This window comes from Hemitrygon akajei, chromosome 2 (assembly GCF_048418815.1).
Source record: "Hemitrygon akajei chromosome 2, sHemAka1.3, whole genome shotgun sequence".
Classification (NCBI taxonomy): domain Eukaryota; kingdom Metazoa; phylum Chordata; class Chondrichthyes; order Myliobatiformes; family Dasyatidae; genus Hemitrygon; species Hemitrygon akajei.
Window position 1 is genome coordinate 166,936,044 of NC_133125.1, and position 22,694 is coordinate 166,958,737.

Sequence of the window (22,694 nt, forward strand, 5' to 3'; positions counted from 1 at the left end):
TACAAAGTCAGCATGCTTTCCTGCCTGACGAACTTATTGGAGCTCTTTGAGGAGATTGCAAGTGGGGTAGATAAAGGGGATGCATTGGAAGTTGTATATTTGGACTTTCAGAAATCCTTTGACAAGGTGCCATGACGAAGTTAAGAGCCCATGGTATTTCAGGAAAGTTAGGTAGGAGACAGCGAGTGGTAATAAAAGTATCCTTTTCTGGTTGGCTGCCAGCGACTATGGATGAGGGGTGATTTCACTGAATCCTTTCGAGTATTGAAGGCCTAGACAGAGTAGATGTGGAAAGTTTGTTTCCCATAGTTGGACAGTCTAGGACAAGAAAACACAGCCTTAGGATAGAAGGGCGCCCTTTCAAAACAGAGATACAGAGAAATTTCTTTAGCCAAAGAGTGGTGAAATTGTGGAATTTGTTGCCACTTGCAAGCGTGGAGGCCAGGTCGTTGGGTGTATTTAAGGCAGAGTTTGATAGGTTTTTGATTGGATATGACATTAAAGGTTAAGGGAAGAAGGCCAGGTCCTAGGGTTGAGGAAGGGAAAAAAAAGATCAGCCATGATTGAATGGCAGAGCAGATTCTATGGGCCAGATGGCCTAATTCTGCTCTGATGTCGTATGGTTCTATGGTCTTATTATTGGCATAACCTATTGCTAGCTAACATAAGCAAGACAGAGTTTGTGTCCTATCTTGTCTCCCTCATGACCCAAATCTTTGGTAAATGTAGCTAGTCAAGATGACAAAATAATATTTAAAATTTAATTTCCTTCCACAGTCCTCTCTTTTTTTATCATCCAATCAACCTTATCTATTACCCACCTCTTGAGGACACCTTTTCTATTTCCTCGGGATAGGAAGCGTCATTCCCAAGGGGTAAAGGCCTCATGTCTAAATATTCTGGATCAAAAGATTCCAAGTTAACTTGTTGGAGTAATTTTACAGGTGGAGCTGGAGGCCGAGCTATCCAAGAACAAGTACATCGTGCGACCATGACTGTGGTATGATCAATACCAAAATTAGTCCGTAATTAATGATGATTCCACATTATAAATCAGTCCTTTCTGTGTACCTACTCCTTCCCATTCACTCACCTGCCCTGAATTTTTCCAGCATCCGTCTCTTCAGCTGTTTCAGTAGCTACATGCAATGTAGGCAGATTAAGATCTGTTTAATTATAGTTAGGTATCTACCAACCCTCAAAGCAATTTCCCTGAAAGAAAAACGATCCGATTGACATTCATGTTCTTCCGTTGATCATCTATTCCCTCCTGTATCAATTCTTCCTTTTGACTGGCCAGTAATAGCTTTTTAAATTACTGGTTATTTTATCGAAGCATCCTTGCTCAATTTCATTGAAAGGAATTGGCTTTATGCACAGGAATCCCCATATAGACCCAACAACATTAGTCTGTGTAGCATATTCCTAAGCTAAGCCCAAGTAAGTATACAAGTTTTCTCCAGCATAACAAACCCCAAGGGTACACAAATCAAAAGTAATTTCTTCATAATTCAGTGTTCCGTCTCCCCTTCTTCAGGAGAGGATAACTTACACATGATTCTGTGTATCCAATCCGGCTTCCCTTGGACTTTCACGGTAGTCCTTTTCACCAAAATCTCCCTGCTCATGGACTGCTTTTCCTTCTCCCATCAGGGAGGTGGCTACCTAGCATATATGGCAAGGCCACCGGACTCAACAACAGTCACTTTGCCTAAGCACTAAGGCTGATCAGCACCTGCATCCACTAACCCACCCCTCCGCACCCCCAACTACCACTACTTCCTGTCAGTCATCTTATGTATAGATACTCCTCTGCCTAGCATCACTTCATAACCATACCATCAATCTATGTATATAATCTATTTTATGGGCTTTTATTTTTTTGTACTTTTTTAATTATTGTGTTTTTATGTTGCATCAGATCAGAAATAACAATAATTTCCTTCTCCTTAACACATGTGTATTGGAAATGACATTAAACAATTTTGGATCTAAAATCTTGATAATGGCCTTTAGAATGGGCTTTAATATTCTGGGCTGTAAAGTTTAATATTTACAAACATTATCTGTTTTCAGGAGCATTGTTTGTGGTAAATAGATTATTTTTTAGATTCCGACAGTCGACAGGTATATGGCCACTCCCTACTCTGTTCTACCCTACTCATGATTACACGCTTCAGACTGTGAGTGAAGGCAATGTAGAATACATATCAGGGAGAGTGGCAATTCGACTATGGAAAACATAGTAATGCCCTTGAAAACATGAAGTAATGCCCTTGTGCAGGAACCATCTTCATCTTGCGTCCTCACGCCTCACTACCTCCTCCACTGCTATTCCCAAAACGCAGACCGGCGATGTAACAAATCCAGAAAGGAAAACAGCAAACCCACTGCCGTGTCATTGTTTTTCCGCACTGCCGTGACTCGGATTCGAACCGAGGTTGCTGCGGCCACAACGCAGAGTACTAACCACTATACGATCACGGCGAGGTACCTGGGAGCTGTGTCAGGGAGGAACAAAATTGCAGTGTTGTGATGGGATGGAGAAGGAAAAGAGCAAGGAGAGGGACAAAATGGAGGACAGAACTTGTGATTTTTTTTCTCTCTCCGTCTGCTTACAAGCAGCATAGCAATAATAAATTAAATTCAATGTTTTAACTATGTTTGCTTAACAAGAATAAGTCCAATATCGAAGGATTCAGCAATCTAGGGTTTTTCTTTTTGAAGCGGAAGAGAATGGAGGCGATTGATAGAGATGTATAGCATTCAATAGCTCAATAGATTCATTTAATGCCAGAGAAATGTATGCAATATACATCCTGAAATTCTTTTCTTCGCAGATATACACGAAAACGGAGGAGTGCCCCCAAACAATGAATGACAGTTAAACCTTAGAACCCCGAAGCCCCCACCCAGCTCCCCCTTCCACGCACGACCCTCCCTCCACTAGCAAAAAAGCATCAATCCCCGCCACCGAGCACTCATGCGTGGAGTAAAGCATCAATAAAAACACAGACTCGCAGCACCCCACAAACTACTCGTTCACACTATAATTCGACATATCCCTGCTTCTTCCTATCTCTCTCTCCCTAATAATGAAAAAAGAGGTGTCCCCGTTTCACAGCGAAAGGGGAGACCTAACAAACAACTCGCCGATTTGCGCTGTTAAAAGTCTGTTGTGTCGTTTTCTCCAAGCTCTGCACCCCGGAGAGTCGGCACCAAAATGGCGCTGCTGTCCGGGCACACAACCCGCGGCTCCCGATGTCCGGTGTTCTCCCGCGACGATTCGGTCAGGGTCACCGACCTAGAAACAGCACGTCAGAAGAGCTAGAGAATCCCTGGACCCTGAAGACGCGCTCCTCTTCCAGGCCGCGTCCTTGGGATATCAAAAAGCGGCCGGTCATGAGGCCCTGAGGACCGTCGCATTCTCCCAAAGAAACAGAGTCAGAGTGTAACTCCAGGTCAGGGTCTTCAAAAACACCCCCACACCCTGAAAGGAAGAAAAAAGATATCAAAGGTAGGAATAAAGCTGTTTCCGAAGATGAAAGCAAAGGAGTCGCCTTTTGCGCCAACTTAACATAATGTTATAACAATGCAGTACTTTAGAATCGACGGCATTGAAAATTGAAAGCGTAATGGCGTAACTTATAAATATTTCGAACTGTCGAAATGAGAATACTCATGAATACAGCCAAAAGAGACAATGTAACTCTGGAGTCAAGGTGGGAAAAGACATTACCAGCAGTCGCACACAAGAACTCATTCATGGAATAAGAGTCCCGACGCATCCCTCCCCCCGATCCCCACTCCGCAACACCGCAGATTGATGCCCAGTCTTCGCCCGTACAAGACAACAAACCCATATCGATAAAATACAACGATGCAGAATATCCAAGTATATACTGTAGACCAGAACCACACCCCCCCCCTCCGCCCATCAATCTGACTAGGCACCGGCTAGGCGGTACCACAGCTTAGAGAGCTTAGAGGCCTAGTCCTCACATATAGAGGCACATATAGAATATTAGTAAAAACAGAATCAAACAAATATATATTGTGTCAGGTTGAGTCAGTGATGAAGAAGGCGAATACAATGTTGGCATTCATTTCTAGAGGTATAAAATATAAGAGCAGCGATGTGATGTTGAGGCACTATAAGGCACTCGTGAGACCAGTCTTGGAGTATTGTATGCAGTTTTGGGCTCTTATTTTAGACCAGGATGTACTGACATTGGAGAGGGTCCAGAGAAGATTCACAAGAATGATTCCAAAAATCAAAGGGTTACCGGGTGAAGAAAGTCTGGCAGCTCTTGGGCTGTATTCCCTGGAGTTCGGGAGAATGAGGGGGGATCTCATAGAAACATTCCGAATGTTAAAAGGCCTGAACAGATTAGATATGGCAAAGTTATTTCCTATGGTAGGGAATTCTAAAATAAGAGGGCACGACTTCAGGATTGAAAGATGTCGATTTAGAACTGAGATGCGGAGAAAGTACTTTAGTCAGAGGGTGGTAAATCTGTGGAATTTGTTGTCATGAGCGGCTGTGGAGGCCAAGTCATTGGGTGCATATAAGACAGTGAGAGATAGGTTCTTGTTTACCCAGGGCATCAAAGGGTATGGGGATATATATGTGGAGGGTATGGGGATATATATGTGGGGGGCGGGGGGCGTTCGCGCGTGTATGTGAATGCTGAGCCATCCAGTGGACTTGTTTGTAACTACGAAACACTGAGTGTTAACCTAACGTAACACACCAAAGAAAATCCCTAATACACTTTAATGTATATGGCGAATAAAGTTTCGTTACAAGGATCCAAATTAAAACCACCAGCGTTTGCAAACAGCAGGAATGAGTGGATTATGTAGTTGTCTTCCGGATCATAAAGCGCCGATTGAGACGTATTTCGATGAAGCGCATAGACTCATCCATTTGCCAAGATTTCGCTGAGCAGTAGCGCAGTACTGCAACACTTCGCGTTTGTTCCAGTCATCAGATTTCGATTCTACTCTGTGCATACTTGTTGGGGCTTTGCCTGTTCTCCCTATGACCACCTGCGTTTCTTAGTATACAGTAGGACACACACGAAATGATGGAGAAACTTAGCAGGTCAGGCAGCATCCATGGAAAAGAATAACCAGTCGTCGCTTAATAATGGAGTCCATTGTTAAGGATAAGGTCTCATGGTACTTGGAGGTACATGATAAAATAGACCGGTGTCAGCATGGTTTCAGCAAGGAAAAATGTTTAGCTCTGACAAATCTGTTTGTGAGGCAAAGAGTGGGAATAAAGAGAGCCTTTTCTGGCTGGTTGCTGGTTACCAGTGGTGTTCCACAGCAGTCTGTGTTGGACCAATTCTTTTCGCATTATACGTTAATGACTTGGATGATGGAACGGACAGTTTTGTTGCAGACTTTGCAGAATATATGAAGATAGGTAGGGGGCAGATAGTTTTGAAGAAGTAGAGAGGCTACAGAAAGACTTAGACAGATTATGAAATGGGCAAAGAAATGGCTGATGGAATGCAGTGTCACGAAGTGTATGGTCACGCGCTTCGGTAGAAGAAGTAAAAGGGTAGAAAATATATATTTTAAAAAGTGAGGACTTGGGAGTCCTTGTTCAGGATTCCCTAAAGGTTACTTTGCAAATTCAGTCTGTGGTGAGGAAGGCAAATGCAATGTTGGCATTCATTTCAAGAGGACTACAATATAAAAGCATAATGTTGAAACTTTATAAAGCACTGATGAGGCCTCACTTGGAGAATCCTGAGCAGGTTTGGGCCCCTTATCTTAGAAAGGATGTGATGAAATTGGAGAGGATTCAAAGGAGGAACACAAAAATGATTCCAGGATTGAATGATTTGCCATATGAAGAGTTTTGATGGCTCTGGTCTTGTATTCACTTAAATTCAGAAGAATGAGGGGTCACCTATCAAAACCTAAAAGGTTTTGACAGAGTGGATGTGGAGAAGATAAATGCTATGGCGGGCGTGTCGAAGACCAGAGAACACAGCCTCAGAATAGATCGGCGTCCTTTTAGAACCGGAGATGAGGACGAATTTCTTAGGCAGAGGATGGTGAGTCTGTGGAATTCTTTGCCACAGGCAGCTATAGATGCCAAGTCTTTATGTATATTTAAGGTAGAGGCTGATAGATTCTTGATTGGTCAGAGCACGACGGGATACGTGGACAGTGCAGGTGATTGGGGCTGAGAAGAAAATTTGATCAGCCATGATGAAATGGTGGAGCAAACTCGATGGGTCAAATGGCTTAATTCTGCTCCTATATCTTATGTTCGTATGGACAGAGGGCTCCAGTGTAATGCTGTCGACGGCCAACGCACCAGTTGGGGAGATAGGCTGAAGTAAGTAAGTAAGTATTTGACTATTGACAAAACAGGTATAATGATTATACATGGTAAAATTGCATTCTCTTTTACTTCCAATTAAGTTTCCCCACAGATATGCGGCTATCTTTTGAGATTCTGCATACCCTCTTTGCATCGGTGGCGCTGATGTGTAAAGAACATAAGAACATAAGAAATAACGTAAAAATAGGAGCAGGAGTAGGCCATCGGACCCGTCGATCCTACTCCGCCATTCAATAAGATCATGGCTAATCTGCATATGGACTCATCTCCACCTACCTGCCTTTTCCCTATAACCCTTAATTCCCCTATTATGGCAAAATCTATCCAAATTTCTCTGAAATTTATCGACTGAGGTAGCACCAACTGCTTCATTGGGCAGAGAATTCCACAGATTCACCACTCTCTGGGAAAAGCAGTTCCTCTTCATCTCTGTCCTAAATCTACTCCCCCAAGCAGTACAAGTAGTTTCTAAATCCGGGGTGAAGCACATCTCGCACAATATCTCACAGTCCCAGAACACAGTCAAGAACGCCTACCAATGCCTCAACTTTCTGAAGAGTCTCAGAGGGCTGGCTATGCCCATCTATACTCACGTCATTGTACAGATGCACAGTGCAGAGCATCCTCACAATCTGCATCACTGCATTGTACGGAAACTGCACTGTAGTGGACGACGAGGATCTACAACGGATTGTCAAAATTGTCCATCCCATCACAGACAACAGCCTACCCACCATCAAGGGCATATTGTATATACAGAAAGGTGTCGGGAAACCTGCTGTTTTGCGACAGCCGTACATTGCAATTAATAGTAATAAAACCGAAAGATTATAATAAGTATTTGTGTGTGTGTGTGTGTGTGTGTGTGTGTGTGTGTGTGTGTGTGTGTGTGTGTGTGTGTGTGTGTGTGTGTGTGTGTGTGTGTGTGAATTAAATGAAGTAGTGCAAAAGCGAGGGGAAAAATACAGAGGAGGTGTTCATGGGTTCGTTGTCCATTTAGAAATCAGGTGGCAGATGAGAAGAAGCTGTTCCTGTGACGTTGAGTGCGTGTCTTCAAGCTCCTGTACCTCCTTTTTGATGGTAGCAATGAGAAGAGTGCATGTCCTGGCGTTGGGGGTCCTTAATGATTGATGCCGCCTTATTGAGGCAGCGCCTTTGAAGATGTCCTGGAGCAAGTGTGTTAGCTCTTTCGGTTCTGCAGGTGATATTCGTTTCCGGAACCACCGGTGAAAGATCTGATTTATAGCCTGCATATCCTGAACAAACCGCCACCCATCCAGATATTATTTTTAATCCTGTCTGCGTATGTTGAACCATCTAGTGGAATTGTTTGCAACTGCTATAAAGCCTAATTTAAGTAAAGCTACGTAATCAGGAGGGCTGATTTATAATCAGAACCAGAATCAGATCTAGGTTTAATATCACCGGCATATTATCGTGTTTATGCGGCAGCAGTACAAGGCAATACATAACGTTTTTTAAACTGTGAATTACAGTAAGAGTACATATATTTATAAAATTAAATAAGTAGTGCAAAAAAAGGTCGTGAGGTAGCTTTTATGGATTCAATGTCAAGTTCAAATTCTGATGTCAGCTGTTCCTGAGGGCAAGTCCTGGGTGATGAAGGGTCTTTAATGATAGATGCCGCCAATTTAAGGCGTTGCTCTTTGAAGATGCCCGGGATGCTACGGAGGCTGGCGCCCATGATGGAGGCTGGCTGAATTCACACTTTCAGCAGCTTCTTTGGATTCTCTGCAGCAGTACTTCCAAACCTCCCCTTCCCCCCCCCCCAACAAACGATGATGCGGCCAATTAGAATGCGTGTGCGACGGTTGTTATCCACCCCCCCCCCCCCATTTCACTTGCACAGTTTCAAAACGCTGATTGTGACATATTTCGTTAAAGCCCGAAGGTTAATCCATTCGCCAAGAAGCAACTTGGTACTTAACTTTGGTCCCAGCGACCAGGTTCCCATTCTACTCTGTGCATGCTTGTGTGGACTTTACACCTTAACCCTGTGACAGTCTGCAAAGAAAATTTCCTTTACACATTTTCTGTGGTATGTAACTGTGTAGTAATATCAGGGATGAATTGATAAAGAATAGTTAAAGAATAGTTTTATTTGCCACATGTATATCGAAACATGTAGAGAATTGCATCGTTTACGACAACGCCCAAAAAAGACGAGTCCCTCTCATCTCGCTGCTATCATCAAGCAGGAGATACAGGAACCCGGTGTAGGTACACTAATTACTCTCCAAGCAACAGGATCTTGAACCAGCGTGGTCAACTTTACTCATCTCAGCAGTGAACTAACTCCACAATCTATAGACGCAGTTCCAATGTCACTACATTGGAACAGCTCGTGTTATCAGAATTATTTATTTACTTTTCAGTTATTTGCACATTAGTTGTTTGTCTGATTTTGTTAACGCATTTTTTCATAAATGCTATTTTAATTATTTATATTCCAGTGAATGTTGCAATAAAATGGATGTCCAGGTTGTGCTGGTTTACATTTGCAATGCCCTTGTTCGCATTGTTTTACTGTCATGCAGTTTCTGTGCAAGTTGCTAGTTTGGGTTACTGTTGAAGATAAGAGATAGGAGAATTGTGTGCCATCCGGTTAGTCTGGCCATATTAAGGGAAGGTTTCTCTGGTAAGGTTGGGCTTGGGTTTTCTTTAGAGAGAAGACGCCGGATTCGACCCGAGGCGAGTCCGGAATTCGACCGAAAAAGAGTGTTCCACATACTTCGGTAATAATCTTTTCTTTGGACTCTGAATATAATAGCGACAGTCCGCAAGTGGCGGCATGCTCTCGGAGTCAACATAGCGTGCCTACAGCTCACTAACCCTAACCTGTAGGTAATTGGAATATGAGAGGTGACCGGAGCACGCGGAAGAAACTCACGGTGAAAGTTCCTTACATGCAGAGGGGTAAGTTCAATCTTGCCTTCTACCCCCCCCCCCCACCCCCATCGCTGGGTCTGTAAAGCGTTGCGCTAACCGTAACTGCGGCAACCGGCCACTTAAAGCATGAAGTAACCATCAGCACCAAGAATCCTCACCCCTCACTACCTCCATCACTGCTATTCCCAAAAAGCACACCGGCAATGTAACACACTCAGAAAGAAAAGGATCAATCCCATTGCCGTGTCATTGCTTTTCCGCAATGCCGTGACTCGGATTCGAACCGAGGTTGCTGCGGCCACAACGCAGAGTACTAACCACTATACGATCACGGCGAGCTACATGGGCGATATACCGACATGAAAGAATATTGTTTTGTACTGAGTGATAGGATGGAGAAGAGGTATATGATTATGGATATAATATGTGTTTTTGTTCCTCTCTGTGTACCGCGAGCATAGCAACAATGAATTAACAATATTTGCCTAACTAGCAATTCGCCCAGAATGAAAAGATTGAGCGAGCTGGGGGTCTTCTCTTTGGAGTGGAAGAGAATGAAAGGCGGCTTGATACAGTTGTATAACGTTATAATGATGTTGTATCTATACTAATATTAAAATATTTTAGAATCGGCAAGATTGAAAGTTGAAAAGTTAATGATGTGCTTTGTAAATATATCGAACTGTAAGTATATATATTTACTTATTTGTAAATATGTCAAATATGTTCCGAACTATCGAGATGAGAAATAAGATGTAAATTATACGGCTACAAGTTCGATGCTGATGTAACCGAAAGACGAGCCACGCCTCTCTGAGTCAGCTACTGGCAGATCAAATATAAACTCATTAATTTGAATGCAAACTGTGCATGCTGAGTGGATTTGTTTGCAACTACCTTTGCGTCAACGAGCAGCAAATGTCCGCAACTGTACACAACGTTCCCATAGGTCTTTGGAAGGAAACAAGATACAAACTCCTTACAAACTGCGGCGCTCCAGAAAGAAAAACGGTGAACCCATTGCCGTGTCATTGTTTTTCCGCAATGCCGTGACTCGGATTCGAACCGAGGTTGCTGCGGCCACAACGCAGAGTACTAACCACTATACGATCACGGCGAGCTACATGGGCACTCTGTGTAGTAAGCAACAGAATTCCGATGTAGTAATCGGGTGGAGAAGGAAAAGAGAAAGGAGAAAGCTACAATGGTGAATAGAAACTGATATTTTTCTCTCCCTCTGCTTCCAGGGAGCTTAGCAACTACAAGTTAAATTCAATGCTTTGACTGTGTTTGCTTAATAATCAATACGTCCAAAATCGAAAGGTTAAGCGATCTAGGGCTTTTCTCTTTGGAACGGGAGAGAATGGAGACGATTTTGGACGATTGATAGAGACGTGTTATTGAAAACTGACAGCTTAGTGGTATCGTTTGTAAATATTTCGAACTGGCGAAATGAAAAATAAGATGTAGATGTTTAATTATACGAATACAAGTTCAATGATGACGAACAGAATGACGAGCCACGCCTGTCTCCATCAGCTACTGCTAGATTGCATATGAATCCATTTTTTAAATTCAATTCAATTCCAGTTTAATTGTTATTCAACTATACGTGAATACTCATGAATACGGACAAATGAGACAAGTGTTACTATGAGGTTAAAATGCAAAAACACATTGCTTACAGTCGCATTCATGGAATAAAAGAGTCCCGAAACACCCTATCACCTCCACCCCCACCCCCGATTCCGCAGACTGATGCCCGTCCTCGCGCATATAATTCAACAAACCCATATAGAATATGTAAAATACAGCGATACAGAATGTGCAGGTTTATAGACCTGAACCAGCCCCACCCAGACCAGAGCCGTCAGACGCCCGCTAGGCATATATAGAATATTAGTAAAAACACGACCAGATATTTATGAGTGTGTGCCTGTCTGTCTGTCTGTCTAAGTGTATTTAAATGTATTTAAGTAAACTACTTAAGAACTTTTTAAAAGCTATTATTAATGCTTTTTGAGAGAGTGATTTAGATGCATATCATATTTTTACTGAGTTAAGTATTGTATGTAATTAGTTTTGCTACAACAAGTGTATGGGACATTGGAAAAAATGTTGAATTTCCCCATGGGGATGAATAAAGTATCTATATATCTATCTATCTATCTATCTAAATGCATGTGTAAACTGTGCATGCTAAGCCATCTAGTGGACTTCTTTGTAACTACAAAACGGTGTTAAAAACTCACTTAAAATCTCCCGCAATGTTGGAGAAGGCATGAGAGCGCGCAGTTCCGTGTCTTCTGATTACGTCGCTCAGCTCCTCCAGAGCCTGCTTGACATTGGATGATGGAATGTACACCGCTACCAGGATAATGGCAGAAACTTCCTCGCCAGAAAAATTGTACGTCATTTGACCGCTAGATGCTCTAGAACGGGTGAGCAGGACTGAGATAAAATCGCCAGGTTTGTACACCAAGATGAGTCAATCATAATGTACACTCCAATTCTTCTGCATTTAAAAGGATCCTAGCAACCGGGCTCATGGACTGTTTATCCCACTCTCATCAGGGAGGCGGCTATGTACGAGGGGTGATTGATACGTTCGTGGCCTAAGGTAGAAGGAGATGAGTTATACAACTCTCGTTACAGGTACATGCAGGTCAACTCTTTGAGTGATTATGCAGAAAGTTTGAAGTTAATAACTCATCTCCTTCTACCTTAAGCCACGAGCTTATCAATCACCCCTTCTATGGACACTTTCTGGAGGCCCAAGATCCGTATGCTCCACGACCGCTGGACAAAGTGTGTAAGTGTAGGAGGGGACTATGTTGAAAAAAGTGCTAGGCTTTCTAAAATTGACTCCTTCTACTTTAGGCCACGAACTTATCAGTCACCCTTGGTATCAGCACCAAACACCAAAATCGTTACTCTACCTAAACACTAAAGCTTATCAGCACCTCCATATACTAAAACACCTCTCCACACCCCAACCACCACTACTTTATCATTTCCTGCCAGTCATTTTATGTACAGACCCTCACTTGCATACAATCAATTTATGTATATAAGTTATTTTATATGTTTATAATTATTGTGTTATTTGTTGTATTGGGTTTTTATGCTGCAACAGATCCGGAAAAAAATCCCTTCCCCGTTACACTTGTGTACTGGAAATTACATTAAACTATCTTGGATCTTGAACTTTGCTAACGTTTTTCTCTGTATATTTAACAACTATTTATTTTCAATAAGCATTCGAAATCATTTTGGTGTTAAATAATAAGTTTTTTATTAAATTCCGACAGCTGATTCAAAGGTATATGGCCATCCTCTCTTCTACACTACACACATTGAAACGCTGCTGAATGTGAGTGAAGGCATTAGAGAGAGCCTGTATGTCAGTAACAGCGGCATTTGCCTGAGCTCAGCACCACTTAAACATGAAGTAATCTAATGCTCTTGTGCAGTGACCATCGTGAGCTCTCGCCCCCTAAACAAACAACTCACCACGCGAGTGCAAAGTGATCCATCTCCCAAAACGCACACGGTCAATGCAATAGCCCCGGAAAGAAAGAAAAACAGTGAACCCATTGCCGTGTCATTGCTTTTCCGCAATGCCGTGACTCGGATTCGAACCGAGGTTGCTGCGGCCACAACGCAGAGTACTAACCACTATACGATCACGGCGAGCTACATGGGCACTACGTTAGGGAAAAATATTGTAATGACGGGTCGGAGATGGAAAGGAGAAAAGAGGGAAATGGAATATGGGATGAGTTTTTTTTTCTATCCCTCTGATTACCGGGATCATAACAACAATATATTAAATTCAATGTTTTAATAATATTTGCCTAATCAGCAACAAGTCCTAAATCGAAAGATTGAGCGAAGTGGGGCTTTTCTCTTTGGAACGGATGAGAAAGAGAGACGACTTGATAGAGGTGCATAACATTATTATAATGATATAACATCATAATAACACTTCAATATTTTAGAACTGAGAATAGTGAAAGTTGAAAACTTAATGCTGTGATTTGAAAATATTTCGGGATGTCAAAATGACGAACAGGAGGTAGATGTTTAGTTATGGGGATGCTACAGAATGACGGATCCTTGATTTCGTCAACAGGAAACCACAGTCTGTGCGGATTGGTGACAATCTACCCTGGAGCACTTAAAGGATGTGCGCTTAGCCCACCGCTCTACTTTCTCTACATTCACGACCGTCTGGCAAAGCACGGCTCAAACGCTATCCATAAATTTCCCGAAGACACAGCTATCGCTGGCAGCATTTCAGAGTGATTTGAACTGCGACAGATCGAAGAGCAGGAGTACACGAAGAGAGCAGCCTTTTCAATCAGCTTCGCAATCAACATGAAAAACGCAGAACTGCGAGGCAGTTGCTCTGATTTGAGCTGAGACAAATCACCGAGCGAGATTCATTAGAAAAGGTGAATAAAAATAACGCAAGTACAAGCGGAGCGGCCATTCTTTTGAGTAAATTGAATTGACTTTATTACTTACATCCTTCATATACGTGAGGAGTAAAAATCTTTATGTTATGTCTCCGTCTATACGTGCAATGAGCAATTTATAATAAATAGTATGTACAACAGGCTAAGTCAATACAACATAGAAACACAGTTGTGTCAGCATGAGTTAAGCAGACCGATGGCGTAGTGGAAGAAGCTGTCCCGGAGCTTGCTGGTCCTGGCTTTTAAGCTGCGGTACCGTTTCTGGGATGGTAGCAGCTGGAACAGTTTGTGGTTGGAGTGAATCTGGTCCCCACTGATCCTTCGGGCCCATTTTACACACCTGTCTTTATAAATGTCCTGAATAGTGGGAAGTTCACATCTACAGATCTGCTGGGCTGATGGCACTACTCTCTGCAGAGTCCTGAGATTAAGGGAGGTACAGTTCCCATAACAGGCAGTGATGCAGCTCGTCAGGATGCTCTCAATTGTGTCCCTGCAGAAAGTTCTTAGGATTTGGGGGCCTATACTAAACTTCTTCAACCGTCTGAGCTGAAAGGGGCGTGGTTGTGCCCTTTTCACCACATAGCCGGTATGTACAGACCACGTGAGATCCTCAATGATGTTTATGCCGAGTAATTTAAAGCTGTTTACCCTCTCAACTCCAGATCCATTGATGTCAATAGGGGTTCCTATTAAGGAACTGGAGCTGCAGCTTGACAACCTTCGGCTCATACGGGAGAATGAGGAGGCGATAGATAGAAGATATAAGGAGGTAGTCAGCTCTAGGTTGCAGGACACAGGTAACTGGGTGACTGTCAGGAGAAGGAACGGAAATGTATCGCCAATGCAGAGTGCCCCTGTGGCCGTTCCCCTCAATAATAAGTATACCACCCTATATTGTTGAGGGAGACGACCTACCAGGTCTTTGATCCTGATCTGGTGTTGTGGCTCAGAACAGCAGCGAGGTGAAGAGGACTGCAGTAGTCATGGGAGATTCCATAGGCAGAGGACAAGAGAAGAGATACAGCGGTCATGATAGAGATACCCAGAGGGCATGTTGCCTCCGAGATGCCAGAGCCAGGGATGTCTCAGATCCTGTCCATGGCATTCTAAAGGTAAGGGTGTGTTCTATAAATTATAACGGGAGATAGAAAATGCGTGCCAGAACGGAAATGTTACAATGGTCATGGAGGATTGTAATATGCAGGTAGATTGGGAAAATCAGCTTGGTGCTGGATCCCAACGGGGGGGATTTCTAGAATGCCTGCGAGTTGGCTTTTTAGAGCAGCTCATGGTTGAGCCCACAAGGGGATCCACTATTCTGGATTGGGTGTGGTGCAATGAACCTTAAGTTTGCTTAAGGTAAATGAGCCTATAGGGGCGAGTGATGAACCAGCATCACAATGGAGTAAAAGGAATGACAGATTCATGAGAGAGCAGCTGGTCAGAACTGATTGGACAAGAACACTGGCAGAGATGACGGCAGAGCAGCAATGGCTTGAATTTCCAGAAACAATTCAGAATGCACAGGGTATATAGGTCCCAAAGAGGAAGAAGTAGTCTAAAGGAAAGATGATACAACCACGGCTAACAAGACACGTCAGAGCCAACATAAAAGCCAAAGAGAGGGCATATAATAGAGCAAAAATTATTGGAAAGTTAGAGGTTTGGGAAGCTTTTAAAAAAGAAAAGAAAACAACTAAGAAAGTCATTAAGAAGGAGAAGATGGGATACAAAAATACGCTAGGCAATAATATTAAAGAGGATACCAAATGTTTCTTCAGATACATAAAGTATAACAGGAAGAGGAAAATGGACATCTGACCGCTTGTAACGGCGCTGGACAGGTTAGTGATAGGGGGCGAGGAAGCAGCGACCGAACTGAATAAGTATTTTGCATCAGCCTTCACTAGCAGTATTGTGGAAGCTCAAGTGTCAGGGGTCAGACGAGAGTGAAGATTCAGTGTTAGGGAGAAAGTTCTTGGAAAACTGAAAGGTCTAAAGGTAGATCAGTCATCTGGACTAGATGATGCACTCAAGGGAAAATCTTTGAAGAAAGAACAAACATGATAGAAAAGGAGATTCAGTGGATGGTGTGTTCAGTGGATTTTCAAAAGATCTTTGATAAGGCGCCACACATGAGCAACACACAAATTGCCAGAAGAAATTAACAGACCAGGCAGCATTTATGCAAAACATTTGAGTTTCTGAAAAGTGTACGAGTTTTCGGAATGGATTTCAATATTATGTATTTACCGACAAAATATTTTCCCTATCTGTTCTCAGGATGCATTTGAAATTATTGTTTAGTAGTGGATAATACGAAGAACTCTTTTCGGATTCCGACTGTCGATTCAAAAGATATATCGCCAGTCTCTTCGCTGCGCTACCCTATACACGATGACCTGGCTCAGGGTGAGAGTGAAGTGAATACAGAATACATTTATGTCAGGGGGAGTGGCTGTCGACCTATGCTCAACACCACTAAAGACATGAAGTAGTCTAATGCCGTGTGTAACAACCATCATTACGCTGATCGCTACCGTGTCGTTCAGAAAGAAAAACAGAAAATCTATTACCGATCCATTGCTTTTCCGCAATGCCGTGACTCAGATTAGAATCGAGGCGGCTGCGGCCATAGCGCAAAGTATGTACGACTATAGGATCACACCGAGAGCAGATTACTGGCCACTATCGGATCACAGCAAGCTACATGGGCGCAACCTGGCAAGAAGAATAAAATTCGATTGTAGCTAATGGGCCGAGAAGGAAAAGATGAAAGAGAAAGGCAAAATCGATAATAGTACATGTACTTTTTTTCCGTTTCTCTCGGGTTACAAGGAGCACAGCCACAATAAATTAAACTTAATGAGTCAACTATATTTGCTTCTGAACTCACAGTAAGCCCAATATCGAAAGATTGAGCGAGCTAAGGATTTTCTCTTTGGCGCTGACGAGAAAGACAGGTGACTTGATAGAGTTGTATAATATTATAATAACATTATAACATCATAATAGCACTACAATATTTTAGAATCGACCATATATTAAAAGCTGAAAACTAAATGCATTGATTTGTAAATGATTCGAACTGTGTAAATGAGGAAAAGGACGGAGATATTTAGTTATAAGGATTCAAACTCAATGTGGATGCAGCGAAATGGCGTGGCACGTCGGTTGCTGTCAGCTGCTGCTAGATCGGATATGAATTCATCAATTTTAATCCACTGGTGCATGTAGATTCTGTCGGGACCCTGGGGACTTATGAAAACTGTGGTGATTTCTTTTGAACTTACAGTCCTTTAACATCTTGGACTATTTTTACTGCGCCCAAAGTCTGTATTTTTTTTATCAATTATGCTATTGTGATATCATTCTGGGGGAACGTTGTCTCATTTTTTAACTGCATTGCATTTATGGTTTCTAAATGACAATAAACTGAATCTGAAGCATCTAGAAGAATTGTTTTGAACTGCTAAGCTGTGTGTGTTAACCGAATACGCGACAGCAAATCCCTAGGACACGTACATGTATATAGCAAGCAAAGTTCAGCCTTGTTTCGTTACAAGGATCTTATCCATGTAACGAAATGAGGAGCACTGATTTCAAACTTCAGGGATTTGCATCCAATAGCCAACGTCTGCAGCGGCAGGAATGAATTAGTTGCTTTCCAGATCTTCAATAATTCTTAATGGCTCCCGGTTTTACTTGCAAAGTCACAGAGTGTGATTTATTTCGACACAGTCACACCGGTTATTCCATTTGCCAGGAATTTAGGTGGGCAGTGCAGGAGTACGGCGGCCAGTGTTGATTGGGTGTTGTTCTGAGCCTGTTTGTGTGGATGTTGCACTGTGGCCGCCCGAGTTGCCTGCAAAGGTAATTATCCTCTACATTGTCCCGAGTATCTAGCTGTTTAGTAGTATTTGGAAGGAGATGATGTGCAGACACTAGATTACAGATCAGCTTTATTTATTTGTTACATGTGCATGGAAACACGAAGTAAAATGTCTCATCTGCGGCAACGACTACCACAGTCAGATGACCCCCTCTATTCTCGCTACTACACCGGGCAAGGGGTGCAGGAGTCGCAGATCCTACAGCACCAGGTTCAGGACATTTATTACTCTACAACCAACAGGCTCCTGAACCAGCGTAACTTCGCTCACCTGAACACTGAACTGATTCGATAATCTATAATCTCACTTTCTAGGACTCTATAACTCATATTCTCAATATTGTACTGTATTATTTATCTACTTTTTAAATCATTTGATCGATTTGCCATATCTTGCACATTGAATATTTGTCGATCGTTATTGTGTATAGTTTTTCATAAATTCTGTTGTATTACTTTAATTTTCCCGTAAATGTCTGAAAGAAAATGAATCTCAGGGGTATATGCTATATTCGGTTACAACCTTACCGATAAGATAGCGGCGCTCTCGGAAGCAGCGACCTCTCGGGAACCAACCAAAGGTGATTAATTTGAGGGACATGTCACTCACGTACTTGTGCAGGACACGTCACTCAGGTACTCGAGATTGCAAAGGGAGCTGGAAAAGGCATGTAATAAGGGTGATGTCACAAAAGTAATAGAAGACTTCAATATACAAGGGCATTAGGAAAATCAGGTTGGTATCCGATTGCAAGAGAAAGTATTTGTTGAACGCCTGCGAGGTGGCTTTACAGAGCAGTGTGTGCTTGAGCCTACCCAGGAAAAGGCTATATTAGATCGGGTGTTGTGCAATAAACCGGATCTTCTTAGGGAGCTTAATGTAAAGGAATCTAAAGGAGGTAATGATCTTAATGTGATTGAATTCTAAGTACGATTTGTGAGGGAGAAGCATAACTCATATGTATCAGTATCACAATGGAATAAAGGGAATTACAGAAATGTGAGACAGGAACTTGCCCAGGTGGATTGCAGGTGAATACTGGCGGGGATGACGGCAGAGCAGAGATGGCTGAAGTTTCTGGGAATAGTTCACATGGTGCAGGATAGATATGTCCCAAAGAAGATGTTCTCAAATGGCATGGCTAGGGAACCCTGCCTAACAAGTGAAGATAAAAGCCAAGGAAAGGGCATATAAAGTAGCAAAAGTGACTGGGAAGTTGGATGATTTTGAAGCTTTTAAAATCCATCAAAGGGCAACTAAAAAACCTATAATAAGGGATGAACATGACGGCAAACTGACCAGTAATATAAAGCAGGATACTAAACCTGTTTTCATTCATTTGAAGAGTAAAAGATAGGTGACAGTTGATATTGGACCACTGGAAAATGATGCGGGTGAGGTAGTAATGGGGTCAAAGAACTGGCAGATGAACTTAATGGGTAGTTTGCAACAGTCTTCACTGAGGAAGACACTAGCAGAATGCCAGAGGTCCAGGAGGATCAGGGAGCAGAAGTGACCGACATTGCTATTACAAAGGAAAAATTACTAGGCCAAATCAAAGGTCTTAGGATGCACTACATCCTATCCCAGAGGACAGGAAGTTTGCACTCAACTCTTTAATAAGGAAGGAAAGCAAAAGAAAGGAAAGTATTGGTCAGTTAGCTTAACCTCAGTTATTATTGAGGATGAGGTTTCATGGTACTTGGAGACTAATGATAAAATAAGTCAAAGTCAGCATGGTTTCTATAAAGGAAAATCTTTCCTGATGAATCTGTTAGACTTCTTCGAGGAAATAACAAGCAGAGTGAACAAAGGAGAGGCAGTTGACGTCATTTACTTGAATTTTCAGAAGACATTTGATAAGGTGCTACACATGAAACTGCTTGACAAGACAAAATCCAATGGCGTTACAGGAAAGACACTGGTATGGATAGAAGAATGGCTGACAGGCAGGAGACAGTAAGTGGAAATAAAGGGAGCTTGTTCTGGTTGGCTGCCGGTGACTAGTGGTATTCCACGGGGGTCCGTATTGGGACCACCACTTTTCACAATGTTTGATAATAATGGAATTGATGTCTTTGTGGTAAAGCTTGTGGATGATACGAAGATAGATGGAGGGGTAGGGGTGGTGCTGAGGAAGCAATGCAATTGCAGCAGGACTTAGACAAATTCAAAAAAAAGGGGGCAAAAAAGTGGCAGATGGAATACAGTGCTGGGAAATGTATGATGATGCATTTTGTTAAAAGGAACATTAATGCGGACTATTATCTAAATGGGGAAGAGTTTCAAACATCAGAGGTGCAGAGGGACTTGGGAGTCTTCGTGCAAGACTCCTAGAAGGTTAATTTACTGGTTGAGTCTGTGGAAAAGAAGACAAATACAATGTTGGCATTTATTTTAAGAGGAATAGAATATAAAAGCTAGGAGATAATGCTGAGGCTTTATAAGATACTAGTCAGGCAGCATTTGCAGTATTGTCGACTGTTTTGGGCCCCATATCTCAGAAAGGATGCGTTGCTTTAAGACCGTCCAGAGGAGGTTCACGAGAATAAATCCAGAAATTAAGGGGTTAACATATGAGGAGAGTTTGGCGGCTTTGGGCCTGTACTAACTGGAATTTAGAAGAATCTGGGGATCTCATTGAAACCTACGGAATGCTGAAAGGGTTGGATAGGGTGGATGTGGAGAGGATGTTTCCTATGGTGTGGGTATCCAGAATTGGAAGGCATGGCCTCAAAATTGATGAGCAGCCTTTTAGAACGGAGGTAAGGAGGATTTTTTTTTAGCCAGGGAGTGGTAAATCTGTAGACTGTAGCCATAGACTGTGGTGGAGGCCATGTTCGTGGGTATATTTAAAGCGGAAGTTGAAAGTTTCCTGATCAGAAGGCAGTTATATGGGGTTGAGTGGGACCCTGGATCTGCCATGATGAAATGGCGGAGCAGATGCGATGGGCTGAATGGCCTAATTCTGCTCCTATGTCTAATGGTCTTATTTAATATTGCGCTTCAGGCTTGCTTGAATGTGTTCTGTGTTCCTTGTGCCTCGTGCTGTGTATATTTTACACCTTGGTCCAGAGTAACGCTGTTTCGTTCGATTGTATTCATGTACGGTTGAATGATAATTAAACTTGAACATGGTGCAATAGTAAATTATGCTTCTAGAGAATTTTCTGTATGAAACAGGAACCTGCTGTAATCGCTACCACTGTCGGTCCGGGAAGAAAAACAGTGCACTCAATGCCGTGTCATTGCTTTTCCGCAATGCCGTGACTCGGATTCGAACCGAGGTTGCTGCGGCCACAACGCAGAGTACTAACCACTATACGATCACGGCGAGCTACATGAGCGCTGCATACAGCATGCATAAAACTGCATTGTAGTGAGTGGTGCTTGCTTATCTTGAAGGTTTTGTTTATGCATTTGTGTCCGCGAACGTGTGAAAAAACTGAATTGTGCGAATCACTGAAATATTTACCATACAGATAAAATAAAACAGCACGATTAAATTGCATTTGCTTTTACTTCCAATGAAGTTATGTCCCAGATACGCAGTGAACATATTTATGAGATTCTGAAGATCTTTCTTTAGAATGGGCTTTAATAGCCTGTATTTACAGACGAAATACAGTATTTATTTTCAGGATGCATTCAAAATCATTGCTTGCTCGTAGACACTGTAATGTGAAGGTTTTGTTTAGATTCCGACAGGCAGTATAAAACATATATCGCCTCTCCCTCCACCGTTCTGCCCTATACACGATGACACAGTTCAGAATGTGAGTGAAGTGAACGTAGAATAGGTCAGGAACAGTGGCAGTCGTCCTTTGCTGAACGCCATTTAAAAAATGAAGTAATCTAAAGCTGTTCTGCAGTAACCATGGTGAATTCCGACTCCCTCGACAAATCCCTCACCTCCACCACCACTGCCACCTGTTCTTCCAAAATGCACTCTGTTATTACCATCGAACATTGCCTTTCCGTAATGCCGTGACTCAGATTCCAAACTTTCTGCTGCGGTCACGATGCACAGGACAAGGATTTATACAACCACGGCGAGCTACTTGGGCTGTGTGTGAAGAAGACAATTAAATTTTTACTGGATAGACCGAGAAGGAAAACGGAAAAGAGAAGGGCAAAATCGGTAATAGAAGATGAGTGATGATTGGTGAGGCCAAATTTGGAGTATTGTGTACAGTTCTGGTCACCGAATTATAGGAAAGATGTCAACAAAATAGAGAGAGTACAGAGGAGACTTACTAGAATGTTACCTGGGATTCTGCACCTAAGTTACAGAGAAAGGTTGAACAAGTTAGGTCTTTATTCTTTGGAGCGTAGAAGGTTGAGGCATTTGAAATTATGAGGGGGATAGATAGAGTTGACGTGGATAGTCTTATTCCATGGAAAATAGGGAAGATTCAAACAAGAGGACATGAGTTGAGAGTTAGGGGGCAAAAGTTTAGGGGTAACACGAGGACGAACTTCTTTAATCAGAGACTGGTAGCTATGTGGAACGAGCTTCCAGTAGAAGTGGTAGAGGCAGGTTCGATTTTGTCATTTGAAAAAAAAAATGGATAGGTATTGATGCACCATCAATAACTCTAGGAGACTGAAAGTGAACGATAGGCTTTCATTAACAGCGAAAAGGGACCACGACCATGTCGAAGACTGAGGGAGGAGCAATGCCCCAATCGCCTTTATACAGAGGTCTATGGGAGGAGCCACAGGAGCAGTCAGCAGAGGGGCGTGTCCAGACAGGTATACATAGTTTACTACAGGTATATGGGCAAGAAAGGAATGGAGGGTTATGGGCTGAGTGCAGGTGAGAATAAGCGTTCGGCACGGACTAGAAGGGCCGAGATGGCCTGTTTCCGTGGTTATAAATGGGATTTTCACTTATCTTTGCTTAACTGCTTAAATAATCTTGTTTCAGTCTGATACGGCTAAAAATTACAACTGCTTCCAAGGTCAGTACAGTTAACAAAAGATGCCACTTAAATAAGATGTCTTAATGGAGGGGTTCCCAACCTGGGGTGCCTGCAC

General features: G+C 42.5%; 5 non-coding genes across 5 annotated transcripts; all 5 read right to left on the reverse strand.

Moving 5' to 3' along the window:
- Positions 1-2,415: 2,415 nt before the first annotated feature.
- On the reverse strand, positions 2,416-2,487 carry trnah-gug (transfer RNA histidin (anticodon GUG)). The gene has a single exon. It is a non-coding gene; the product is annotated as a tRNA-His (tRNA).
- A 7,053-nt stretch (positions 2,488-9,540) lies between these two features.
- On the reverse strand, positions 9,541-9,612 carry trnah-gug (transfer RNA histidin (anticodon GUG)). Its single transcript has one exon. It is a non-coding gene; the product is annotated as a tRNA-His (tRNA).
- Positions 9,613-10,322: 710 nt separating this feature from the next.
- trnah-gug (transfer RNA histidin (anticodon GUG)) lies at positions 10,323-10,394 on the reverse strand. The gene has a single exon. It is a non-coding gene; the product is annotated as a tRNA-His (tRNA).
- Positions 10,395-12,898: 2,504 nt separating this feature from the next.
- trnah-gug (transfer RNA histidin (anticodon GUG)) lies at positions 12,899-12,970 on the reverse strand. The gene has a single exon. It is a non-coding gene; the product is annotated as a tRNA-His (tRNA).
- A 7,946-nt stretch (positions 12,971-20,916) lies between these two features.
- trnah-gug (transfer RNA histidin (anticodon GUG)) lies at positions 20,917-20,988 on the reverse strand. Its single transcript has one exon. It is a non-coding gene; the product is annotated as a tRNA-His (tRNA).
- Between the last annotated feature and the right edge of the window lie 1,706 nt (positions 20,989-22,694).